Source organism: Charadrius vociferus, unplaced genomic scaffold (genome assembly GCF_000708025.1).
Source record: "Charadrius vociferus isolate BGI_N301 unplaced genomic scaffold, ASM70802v2 scaffold280, whole genome shotgun sequence".
NCBI classification, from domain to species: Eukaryota; Metazoa; Chordata; class Aves; order Charadriiformes; family Charadriidae; genus Charadrius; species Charadrius vociferus.
Window position 1 is genome coordinate 346,675 of NW_009646340.1, and position 13,518 is coordinate 360,192.

A 13,518-nucleotide genomic window follows, 5' to 3' on the forward strand; every position below is an offset into this window, starting at 1 on the left:
TGACATTACCACAAGGCAAGACAAAAATCTCAGAGACAGTATGGGTCTGTATCATATCTTCCTTGTCAAATCACTCACAAGAGCCTGTGGAAAACCAATGATACCAATCGTAGCTTTGATATATATGATTGTACTTAAAATGATCATCCTATGGTTATACTAAAATATCTATGTGTAGATCTTTTCTAGGCAGAAAGCAAGCCCACCTGCTGTAGAAGACCAATAATGCCTTCATTTGCCATTCTGTTGTTTTCAGATGCTCAGTCCTGCCCATGAGCACAATCATAGAATCATAGAATGGTTTAGGTTGGAAAGGACCTTAAAGATCATCGAGGTCCAACCTCCCTGCCATGGGCAGGGACACCTCCAACTAGACCAGGTTGCACAACAATACCTCAGTGCACCTGAGCACTCGGAGAAACTGCATATACTGAACAGCCTGGATGCTTACATACCCCCACTCACAAGGTCAATATCCATACGCTTATGCCCATTTAACATACTCTATATGTTTTTTAGTGTATGGATCTATTCCAGAATGTACACTTTTTTTTCTTGGATGAATACTTTTACAGTTGCAGTTCTATATACAATTTGAATAGATCCGTGTGATATGCTACAGTGATGTTTTAATAAGCTATATACATAGCAATACACACGATCCACATTCCATTGAAAAGGAAAATTATTAACACTATATCCTGTGTTAATTCAGCAGTTGGACATACATGTAGAGGAAATCTCATGCAGGCATACAATTAATGCACTCGCACAGAATCCAAGTCATTATTTGTCATTACCAGAATACTGGTCATTACTCAATACAGAACAGCACCTCTACATTGAAAGGCGGCGAATTCAGCTGTGCAACAAAATTGTGGTGTTCCTAATGAAAGAAGTCACTTTGGATTTTCAGGATTCCACTGAAACAGAGTGGCCTCTGACCCTACAGAATGAGGAAGAGACTTACAACAGAATTTCAAGAGAGTGATATTGCAGGCTTTGTCTGATTGTAGAGATGGCTTATTTCTAGGCCTGGCAGTTGATTGTTATGTACGTCAATTATCATTTACTATGCACAAGATCACGATCATCCACTTTTACCTCCCACCACATATTTCATTGTAAACAAGGAACAGAGACATTCCTTCAGCATGTTCTATTTTTCACAAACTGCCACTCTTATTTCTAACACTATCATTACAGATTATGTTTTGTGTTTGGGATAGAATGATTAATTATTTTTCTGAAACTACATAAGCTGATAAAGTAAAGGCAGAAGGCACTTTGGTATAAAAATCCCAAGTCCGGGCGGGTGCAAGCCTACAAAATAAAACAGCATTGAAGATTCTGAAAGCAGTTAAGGTGTCACCGTGGCCAGTTCCTATAATAAAAACAGGCTTTATATCTATAGGATATACCATAACATACAGAGCAAGACAGTATCTTTTTGGTGGTGTTTGCTATCAAATTCAATGTCAAAATTCATATTTATTTCACTGGATGAGTCCAAACCAAAGCAGAACGCCCATACTGCATGCAGTCCTTTGCTGCTGCTTCATCGCTCTGCCCTGAGCTCTGCAAAGCACTCAAGGACACTGACCTGCTTTCATATCCTCAGATACAGTCAGGCAATTCCTTAACAGTATTTCCATGCCATATGATCTAATCCTGTGTAAAGATTTTAGCTACCTTTGAGCAAGAAATCCTGCACAGCAGAAGTCATATAATCAAATTAGTGCAGCTCTCCACAGGAACTAAATAGCCTTGTTGAGAAGGACTTTGCTGAGCAGGGCCTTCCAAGGCAAGCTCGGCAGCTCCCCGGTGGCAATTCAGGTATCTGCTTTGTGCTCTGCAGGCACCCCTTTGTTTTCCTTTCCCTAAGATCTGGATCACCCTCAGCTTCACTTCTGCTGTTTCTTTCACGAGCCTGACTGGTTCCAGTCTTTTATTGCAGATCAAGAAATATACTACTGATTTATGTATGTGACTGCTGTTGAGACTACAAAATAATATTAACTCCTTCATTCCAGCAGGAAGAACTACTGCATAGCTCAAAAATGAAGCCATTGTTTCCACACTCTAAACAAGCAAGGACTGTGCTTTCTTATTAGTACTTGGCAGAACTTTTGGCCACCCTCATGAGAACTTTCCACAAAGAAATGAAGTAAAAAGAGTGCCCGTCACTGTTCTGAGATCTTCCATTGCTAATGGAGCTTTTTTTGCCCCTTTGATCACTGAAGTTTTAGTCTTCTGTCAGAGGCTGCATAATTTCTCGTGATTACAGATTTATTATAAAATATTTCAGTCTGGTTTCCTGCTCATATGTGTACACCATACCCTAGAAATATGCTGCTGAGATCAAGCCTGAATTATCCGCGAGGAACAAGAAAGGACAATCCAAAAGCACAGTGATCAGTCTTCTATATGCAATAAGCCACATATAATAATATTCACTGTCAAATGTCACAAGACACTTTCTCAGAGAGCCAAGGAGGAGAGGGACCTTCAGCAAGAGTTCACAGGCAGGAAATGAAATGGCAGAAGGGATACCAGATACCAGACCTTATTCCAAGAGCACAGCACTCAGCTTATCAGGTAACCCAGCCCCAAAGGGAAAATGCATTTGAAGAGCTAAGGAGCTGCTTAGGATTGCCTTGACCATTCTTATGGCAGTATTTTGTACTTCTAAGCCTTATAGGAAATCTGTGAATTTTATAAACTATATAGGACTAGTATTCTTCAATGTTTATAGAACATCTTGAATATTCAGCTGCGCTGCTGGGAATCTGATGCTGCTCAGTTCTAAGAGGCTGCTTAGATTTAAACAGCTCGAGTTTGTTTGAGTTGTTGGGAATGAAGAGTTTCTTCCTGCAGTAGGTTTTGCTAAAAGTCTAAGGTGTGAAAAACATTTGAGATGCCACCAGCAAAACAGCTCCTCCCACTGAACTGCTTGCCCAGAGCTCATCTCAGAAGGGTAGGAATTCATTATGTACCAAAAATCCAAACACCGGGACATTTCCTTTTCTCTTTGTTTCCCTGTTCCTTGCAAATGAAGACGGCAGCATCTGTTGATGCAGAGATCCCAACAAAGGAGGTTCTTCATAAGGATGTGACTTAGTGAAATGGGGAGTAATGGAAACTTATAATTTCCTCACTCCTGTTCCTATAGTTGCCAGTCTTCTGAATCTGAAAACTCTCCGTTGGTCTCTAGTGTCTAAATGAATATAAAAATGAGGGAGCAAGAAAGGTGTGGGTGGGTATCGGAAAACAGCATTTCCTTAAGAACCAAACTAAATACAGCATAAAAAAGCTAAACATTCAGAAAGTTCCAGGGACATAGTTTATTTATTAAAGAAATTGAATGGCATCCCCATGGATTTTACAAACGTTGCCATAAAGACAAAGTCACTCTGATTGAATCAATCCACTCCAGAAATGTTGGAGATAAAACACTCCTCAGAACTCAGATACAGAATCAATTTTCTGTGATTTAAGTATTCACTATGCATCAAATACATACTACACTATATACACTACAATTATCAAATATCTACCCCTTAGCCAATAACAAATGTGAGATAAATCAGTTAGAGTAAACCGTGGTGAAAGAGACTAATTCTTTTGAGTTCATATTTAGAACAGGCTGAAAGAATGTATGTAGTTTTACTATTATTTGGTTGTCGTGTGGTAACTTAGTAAGACACAGTAACTTATTTATGTATCAGAACTTTAGTGGCTTGTATAATTATGTAAATATGTTTAAATGCATAATTATCACTTCTTGCATGTTGCAACTGGGCATTTAACTTTTAAATTAAGAGTTCTTTTATCTTTCTAAGTATCCAAGTGATAGAAAATTATAGCATATTTATGCGAGAGGCTAGATTTTATTTTAATTTTTCTCATATTTTTCCTGTCCAAATACAAATATTTAAATGAGAATTCTACACCGAAGTAAAGAAATCCTGTCCCTAAATACCCTTGTGGTTCTGTACCCAAATTACTTTCTTTTTCCAGCAGCACTGCACAGCCTTCCAGAAGATGGATGCATGCACAGTGATTGTTTGTTTCAAGGTTGCTATTAAGAAGGAACAAGATCAATGCTGTAGGTCGACGCAGAAACTAGTGGAGGAATGCAGCACCTGGATGCAGGGTGTAGTTAGTAATATTTATGCTTACCAGGCTATTCATTCTTTATGGCCCGCAGTGTACACCTATAATTTCCCAAGACAGATCTGCCCTTACACACATCACCCAGTGAGTGCAAACAGAAAGATTTATCAGCACATTAACAAATGACTTTATGAAGAACAAACAAATATTTCCCTCAGTGAAATTAAAATTGAATGTCAGTGGCATGGCTGCCAAATATTCATCTGCACTCAAATTGGTTTGTACTGAGATCAAGGATCGGATACTTTTTCAACAATTATTAATCTCCTGAGGGTCAGGTTCTGGAAAGGGCACCCAAGGATGGATTGGCGAGTAAGTAGAGAAAAGAACAGAAAATTAAAAGAAGAAAATAAATGAAAGACTACTGGCATTAGCAGAAATCTATTTGTTCCGTAGCAGATTTTAAGGTATCAGCACCACTTGTCTGATTATCAATGCCAAATAAGCACCAATGAAGTTCAGCATTGCCACTGTTGTGAATACCAAGGAAATATGGTCAGTTATGTGTGATCTCCAAAAATTCTTTCAAATACTAGAGAAAACTATGGAAACAGAGAAATGCTCACAAAGACTGACACAGTGACATGGCATTTGATTTAATCCCACACTCTAACCACTGCAGAAACATGAACACCTTCTTTAGCAGCTCTTTCTTCAAGCTTAATCTTACATACATGAAAAACAGGAACAAATTAAAATTTTCATCCTTCCCAAGCTTATACTATACCTAGGAAAGAAGAAGTATCAGGTGTTTTTATCGGTCTACATGCAATACGTTCACAATAATGAACGCTACAGATCCTACATAAAGGAACTCCAGTTTCTCTGCATGAAAGCTTACTAGTAGCTGCTGCTGCTGGAAGACTGATTTAAAGTAAAACACTGCTGTAAAGTGAAATGGTTGTTTCAAATGCAGCAATGCACCATGGGTGCAATTTCACTTACAAAATCCCATCTCTCTTCATGGACATCTATAAATCTTTGCCCTTTAGACCAGAACTATCATGCATCCCAGCTTGCTAAACCCTCCTAATTTAATGACACACATTTATTTGGAAATACTGTAGCAGAACAGCTTCAAAAGCATTACTTTGGTAATATTATGCTGTGAGAAATTATGGTGGTTTGGGGTCTTCTAGCCTAATTAGATTCCATTTTGTTCAGTCATCCTCAAATGAAACTTCTGTTTTCAAAGGATTTTGTGAACAGTCTGCTAATGAAAGAGAATTTATAGTATTTATGGGGCAACAGTATAAATGGAATTTAATAGCCAAGTGCCGGCAGGGAACCGTCTAATCTTTATCGAATGCTGATTAGCAACCACGGATTTCTGGTGAGATAATGAGCCTTGGACTGGCTTCTATCCAGTTTTTGACACTGGCACCAATGTACATCTGCTAATTGCTAGAGGAATACATACAATAATTGAACTTCAACTAATTAGTAGAGATTTAACCAAGTCATTGCAGTTTATATCTTTGTAATTCACGAAAATATCAGAAGTCAGATAATCATCACAGGCACTTAACATACACCTTAGTTTATCCTATGCAAATAAATGAAGAGATGAATTTCCAGAACTGGGTGACCCCTCAAACTTAGCACTGCAATGAGAATGTATTACAATAATGTCCACCAGCCCAGACCTAAGAACTAAAAATTGTCCCACGCCAAACTGAACAAGCCCTGCACACCCAGAGTGATTTCAGGTCCTTAAACAGGATCTGCCTGTGAACTTAATCATCAGGTCTTGAAAGCTGAAGTGACCATACCAAAATCACTGAGTTCTGAGAACTTTAACATCTAGATACGTTTTTTCTATCTTCACTAAAGCCACCACACTCAAACTTGAGACCTTAAGTTAGACACTCACTTGCACAGCCAAACACAGAACTCTATTTCTAGAACAAAGACCCCCAATTTTTAAAACTTTTGTATCTGAATGGAATTTTGTCTCCATTCAGCAATCCCTATTTCCCTAAGTGCTAACACACATTTAAAAATTCCTGACTACTTATGTAATAGCAAATAATTTCACTACAAACCTCCGGGTCTGTAAAACTGAACTGACTCTCAGTAAAATGCCAAAAAAACCCAACCCATCCAACAAACCAAACTCACCCCAAATACTGCTTTCTTTCTCCTGGTGCATGAGGAACAAACTGATTCCACAAGCATCACACTCAGGATGAGTACAGCAGAGCAGAGTTCTGGTTCCTCTGTCTCCCATCAGAACCTCCTGTAACTCCAAAGGTATCCACGAACCTTTATTCACGCTATCTATCAGGGCATGTTCTTGTCACAGCATTAGGATCTCTCAACAGTTACATACCTGAATGATAAAGCCCAGCAATGCAGTGAAGAAAGTTTATCCCCCTTTTCCCATTGTGCCGTAAACCTTAAACATCCTTTTACATGAGCAAGAGGGATACCGTCACTAATCAGAGTCTGTTAAACAAGTGAGAATAAAAGAACCAATAATTTGTGGATGCCAGAGGAGTGGTGTGACTGCTACAAGAAAGAGTAAGACTGCTGCCAAAAGAGTTCTTTACAGCATTACAAGTAATATAGATACAGGGGAATTTCAAAACAGCTATTTGACTAAATGAAATTTGAAATTAACAAAAGAAAGAATATATGTTTGATCCAGCTAAAAAATGCGTTTCCAAACTAGATGTAAATGCTAAAAATACATGGCTTCGAAAGGGGAAGCTGCAGAGATAATCAACTTACATAACACTTCAAACCTATTGTATTAACATCATAAATATATACACCTTTAATGGGTTGCTACTGATTGTAATTACATCTCAATGGGTGAGGGAAACAATTACTTCCAATTCAACACAAATCCCCAAAGCTGAACTGATGCATCTGAACAATCTCTTGACGTTACTCTCTTCTAGATAAGAAATTCAGGTTGTTTTTACCTGATGCAAGATAGCAAAAACACTGAGTCTGTATGAAAATGACACTCCTTATGAGGGAGACAGAGAGGAGACACACAGGATACAAGAGAACAGTGACGTTATCACAAGATTACTGACGGCACGAACTGACAGCATTTGAATTACTCTGTAAGAATTGCTGATATGGAAGATTTAGGTTTGTTAAGTGTGAAGTACTTTGAAGAATAAACTGCACTAAATTCACTATGAAATGGTGATAGATAAGCACATACATACGGAACACTACTGGAAGTTTGCTAATGCTCTGCAGGTTTTTCTTACTTGTCTTCCTTTTTGCTTATCTACCCCTAATCCAGAAACAGAGAGATGAGAAACGAAATGATTAACCTTATGCAGAAGATGGGTAAATAATTTCAAGCCTACTAGCACACAAATCAATATCACAGTTTTCTGGAAATTTTTCTGTATTTTCTGTAAAATCTGTATTGATGGCATGATCTTCTATGGGCATCTCCTATAAAGAATCTTTCAAGCTCTGTCTCCTTGGAGTACTTCATCCCCCCCCCTAAAAAAAGGAAATTAGAATTAGTATCCAAAAAAAGGAATGACATTTTATTCCAGTGATGACCTTCTGCATAGCTCAGAAAATAAACTTTGCTTATGTATCTATGAATTGTAGCCTGCAGCTTACCTAATTTTTCTAATTAATTTATTTCCCATAAGGATACAGAGACCAGCAGGTGGTTCTTCACCTCCTTCCGGCTGCAAGTGAACGCAAACCAGGAGATCTATATGAGCCATGCTGCTATTCTGGACACTATAGAAGGACCCAACACCAGGGAGATCAGTGCTATCCTAACTCTAATGAATGGGGGTTTTCTTGTTTTGGTCACAGGAGAAGGGTGTATTTGTCAGTGATTGTAACCTGTTGCCTTTGGGGTTTCTCCTAATTGGAGCTTTTTAAAAGTACAGTATTTACCTTCATTGCATGTAAGGACTGTGCAGCACGAAAACCTTTAGGAAAGAAAGATTTTTATCCTTTGTATTTTCAGTATCCCTATCTCTTGTTAAGACAAATCCGAAAACACAACACAACAAACATAGGTACTATGTTCTTTTGCCCCAGGCAGATGAACCAGTGTAATATATCACTTGCCAGTTCCTCTGCAGAGTGCTGCTTTGGGACTCTTGAAGTTGAATAGAATGAGTCAACTATTATTATGGCCAGAGATAATTATTTCCTTGGATCACATTGGCACCGCTCTCTTAAATGCAGATCCCCTGAAACCTGTCTCATGGTTGGAGGGTTTGGACAAAATCCACACTAATTCTTTCCCCTTTATAATTGAGAATTAGACTTCAAGTGGGCATGAATATTCATTGGTAACACAAGACATCTTCTGAAAACTCTTTTAACTTGTCAAGCAGAACAGGGATATAACTGGAGACAGTAGGCAGCAAAAAGTTCATAGCAATAGGTAGACTCATGGGGTTTCTGGGTCTTTTTGAAATTTTATGACCAGTGAGAAATACCTCTGGAGTAGAAGGATATGCATATAAGACACCGTTTCATAGACTTTTGTCTTTTTACAAAAGCAAAAGCCAGAATGTATCTTAAGTGTGTGAAGAACTTGGATGTCCCCATTACTGAATACCATTCCTATTTATACCCTGTTGGATATTTGCTTAACAAGTCAGAGCTGGCAGGTTGAAAAGCTACTGTAATGTAGCTAGTGCATGTTCAGAAAGTAACGTCAGGGATGTAAAATAAGACTATCAAAGTATTAATTTAAAGGACTTCCAGAATAAAATGAATTTCATTCTGTGTAACAATACTTGAAGGCTGTATTATGAATTTGTATTGGATCTAAGGGCACAGGAAAAAATATACACCCTTTACACTTCTAAGAAGGTTTTTCTAATTTAGGTCCAGGATTTCAGTCAGATGTAAGAATTCTCACCCCTTCAGTCCGTCCTATTCCATCTCTATCTGGGATTTCATTTAAGTCCTTTTTAAAACAGAACCTCTCTCTGCAGTTTTGATTTAATTCATTTTCCCATAGAACCTTTGCAAACCACTTCCTCTCATGCCTACTGCTGAGATCTAAGGGGGCTTGTTTCCCCTACAAAGTCAAATTACAGGTATGTGAAACAAACCAACAGACTACAGAAGAGGACTATTTTTTGAATACAACTTTCTCAGTTTGTTTTTTTTTCCCCTAAATGAGCTGTTGAACAAATTAAGAAGTTGTCTGTGACTTCTCAGAAGATGTAAAGAAAAAAAAATAGCCAGGAGAAAAGAGCATATGATCATATGATAACAAAATGGGAAAGAGCTACCATAGTCTGAATCTGAATTTGGGTACTGCTGGAGACTATATTTTAGATTAGATTAACCTCCAGTTTCATCCCGCTTGGAAATTCCTGTGTTCCATGTTCCTATGCTTAACATTGCTGTAAGAGATTAGGAGGACTACAGTGGGTCAAAGAGAAAACAAAGGGAAACTTAGGACACATAAAATGTTAAGGCAATTACTGGAAGAGGCGGGGGTATACAGTTGTGGGTTTTGCTATGTTCATAATTTCACATTCATATTTTTTTACTTTAAAAAATATATCTTTGCTGTACACTGCACAAGGCAGGCACAAGCTCAAATTACTAGTTCTGGCCCATTTTGTCTTTAAAGGACTGGACTCTTTTTTCTGATTTTTTTTTTTTGCATATCAACATATCCAACTGTTTTTCCTTCAGTCTTTCAGCAAACTCCAGTAACAGAAATGACATTAAAATCTCATCAACATTCTTTTAATATACTTTCCTATTTTTACCGAATCTTTTTGATCAAAATGGAGAGACTGTCAGAACAATGGACGTCTGCTGCATTTTCTCTTCATGCTAGAATCAGTTGTCTAACAGTATGTTGTCTCATGACTATATAATCACTGATATTCCCCCGCTCCTGAGGCATATTATTATGACAAGTGCAGAAAAATAGCGTCAACAACATTCTATTTCCTTGGCACTCTGAAAAATACTGAACGGAAATGGAACAAAAGGAACATAAACTACTAAGGCTTGGCTATCCTATCACTGAGTTATCATCGTCCTCTAGTGACTATACAGACTTATCTCCTGCCCCACGTTGTACCTGCTATAGCTAGCTGGCCAAACAGTTTTCCAAAGCAGAACAAAAATTTACTATCTGTGTGTTGCGCAGCCTTTAGGCTGCACTTATTTATTTCCAGGTCTTCCTACCATTCCTTCACAGGAACAAGACATTTCAAGAAGGGCAAGATAAGGTTAGAAAGAATTACCAAAATACTCCAAAGTAACAGTTTTGACCATTTAAAGACTACTTCCTGAATATTCGCTTTCACTATTAGGTCCCTTCCATATTCATTGGAAAATTAGTTTTTAAGAAATCAAACTGTTTGGAAGCTTGTTTATATTATGGAAGGAGCATTTCAGGGGGAGGAGGGTGAAGATGTGTCCCTGTTCTTCAAGAAGAGCAAATTTGTGCCTTGCTCACATCTGAATATGCCTGCCACCAAGTATCCCATTCAAAGATCGTTATAGTCAATATAATTAAAAAGCTGTCATTTAAAGAATGGTCTCTCTCTCATATGCACATGAAAGACTTCCCCAAAATCAGATCTCTGAATTCACCCTCTAATTCAGATTTTTACTTTCAAGTAGTAGTCCTTCAAGGAGATCTTGGCAAAAGCCATTATGATTACTCAAGGCCAAAACTCAAATGTCAAGATAAGCTTCTTAAAATATGAATGCTTATAAGACAGCTCCATTTCTGGTTTCTCATTTTTCCAAACTTTTTCACCCTTTAAAGATGATTTTGATATTTTTGAAAACACAGGGTTACATTCATTTACTGTAATTGAACACAGAAATAGAATATTGATTTGCACAGACTAATTGGACACTGCCCATCCATTTACATGAATAAATGTCTAACAGGCACATAAAATCACAGCGACTACGCTTGAATATTGGGCACTCAATTTCATTCAGCCAGGCTTCTGAAGTGCTGGAAACCAAGGCTTTGGATTGTAAATTTAAGTTTCTCCAAAATCTTTTTTGCCCTGCTTTATTACCATTGACAAACCATCTTTGCTTTGTTTATAATGGTCACTGAGTAATACAAAGGCCTGATACATATTATACTTGAGATAGGTATATTACATGATAAATGGAGTTCATTTTTCTTCTGCTGTTAATTTAAAGACTAGTAATGTATTGCTATTTCAAATAAGCTGCTGTGTTCTCTGAGTCTTTGACCATATATCCTTTGTACAGAGGTTATTTATTATTTCTATTGCACCACTGGTGTACATAGCTTCTTACAATTACTGATTATATGACAGGAGAAAGACTTCAGTCAATCACGGCCAAGAAGAAAAATGTTATTTTCCCACCTCGGCTGATAGCTTTATTAGCATTGGGCCAAATTCATTCCTAGGTAACATCATCGATTCTAATGGCACTACAACAGGCATGAATTATGTGCTGACATCCCATTTATTTATCTGCCCTTTCACAGTTAGCCACCACAGCTTATCTCTTCTACGCCCTGAAGATGGACGGTCCAATTTTTAGGGTGCCTTATTTAAGAAATGGAAGACCTCACTTCATTTCATTGTGTGCTGAATTACCTCAGGCAACCCTTTCAGACCTCAGCCTCAACAGCAATAGGCTAAAAAGCGCCTCTTCTGCTCTGCATCCGCTGCATATATTTTAGTTATTTCCATTAGATGAAATAGGTTCAAAAGGATGTCTGTCCTTACCCCCAGAGTACCCAAAAGCCTGCTAGCAGGGCATTCTCCTGCCACAGGGCAGAGCGGGATTCAAGGCCCAGCCACAAATCGGCGTGAGTCTCCCACATCATAGAAGAGTGAATGCTTTACAGTAGCTCTTGGGTTTGATGAGGGACAAATGTACATCAGCCTCACCAAATATTATACTCAGCTGCTTTCCCTGCAAAGCTCCAAGGCAAAGCCCTGAAACAGCTATCAGATTGACTAACAGATGGAAAAGAAACACTGGTTTGAAAATCCCACGGGATTATTTGTAGATTATTTCTTTAGGACAGTCGGCAGTTTCAGCAGTTACACAATACATGTCTCTTTACTTGCATCTAAGCTCCAAAAGGTTTTTGCTGCAGTGAAGCATGTGTTTTGGGATCCCAGCAGTGCTTCAGTGTTCTCCCCAGACCTGAAAGTGATAGCTAGATGCTTTCACAGAAATCCAGAGACTTCACTGAAGCATAAAAGCAACAGTATTTTTAGATTGGAGTCATGGATTTATTTTAACAATTTAGTACAAAGGCTCTTAGTTTCCCATCCTCAAATAACAAGTAATCTCCAGAAATTATTAAATAACGAAGACATCTAGGAGGGAAGATCTGCTGTTTCTTTGGTCTGGTCTCTTCTTTTTATTAAGTCTAATAGCTGTTAATATGCAGTGATTTGGGGTTAATTGCTACCTATATTTGGAATTTCTTACCTACTACATTTGACTTCTTGATGAACTGCTTATGGCAAACTTAGAAATCTGGATCTGGGTCAGTGAGTGCAAAAGTTGCTGTTCTTAATAGCAGCTTTTAGAATGCAGAGCATTAAATCTAGTTCAGTTAGGGGTTTCCTTCTAAAGGTATGTTGTCCATCCCGCTTTTTCAGTAAGAGACATCCAGCATTTTTCTTGAATAGTGAAGTACATCAGTATCTTTCCTACTTTATTTGATTAATGTAAATGATTTGCCTGCAGCAATCAGACTGTTTGCCAGGATAGTCATTATACAGTGACAGAGATTAGTGAGGTACTTAATCAAAAACAGCAGTGATTGATACTCCGTCAGTTTTGGTCTTTAATCAGTGAAGCTTTCATCCAATCATCAGCCATTAAAAAGTCTCATTTATCTGATTACTTTTGGAGTATTGGACTTAAAAAAAGAAATATATAAAGGTAAGCTATAGCCTTCCTGTGACAGAACGGAGATATACGGCTGCTTTTTCAACTTTCTGTAGCGAGGAAGAAATAAGCCATATCAACAACTATTTATACAGGATGGTTTGCTCAAATGGTTGGGACAAGGATAGGGAATTTTTCAGTTCAGTTATAGTGCACTAGTAGAATTTAGCCTCAGGTCAACAAGGACCAAAAATCATTTTCCTTTTATAGCTCTTTGGAGGCCTACTGTAAATGAGTCGGTGGTCTCAGTCCAGTTCCTAGAAAGCAGCAAAATTGCCAATAAATCTGTCATTTTTCATTTCTTCTCATAATGGCGAACCTAGATTATAGGACGGAGAAACCAACTGAAATAACTGAAATTTCTTTCAGAAGGTAAATATAATTTAACTTGTGATGCGGTGTGAGTGAGCCAGCCCCTGGATATAACTTCCTCTCAACTTTCTCTGCACA